The following is a 364-nucleotide window of genomic DNA, read 5'->3' as shown; positions in this document are numbered from 1 at the left end:
GCGGATGTACTTTGATTTAGCACATTTTGCCCTGAGATGAATTTGCAGCCACAACAGCTAGTTTCTTAGCGGATGGTTGGATCAGTCTGTAAGAGCAATTCTTAAACTTTTTGCGCCTTTTTGTTATTTAGACCCCCAAAATACCAGCCAAAATATGGTATTATAGTGCCAAGGGGTGATTATAGAAATCATGGTTCAACGATGTTAATCAGATATAATCTGTTTATGCAGGAACAGTGTACTTACTTTGTTTTTCTGGCACTTTAGTATTGTAAAATGCTCTTTAATGTGCTTTCTGACAACTGAGCTTTCAAATGAAACAATGTGCCACAATCATACTTATAATCCAGTGCAGTGTTGTGGT

Source organism: Labrus bergylta, chromosome 19, assembly GCF_963930695.1.
Source record: "Labrus bergylta chromosome 19, fLabBer1.1, whole genome shotgun sequence".
NCBI lineage: Eukaryota > Metazoa > Chordata > Actinopteri > Labriformes > Labridae > Labrus > Labrus bergylta.
The sequence above is the reverse complement of the archived record's forward strand: the minus strand, read 5'-3'. Positions refer to the sequence as shown.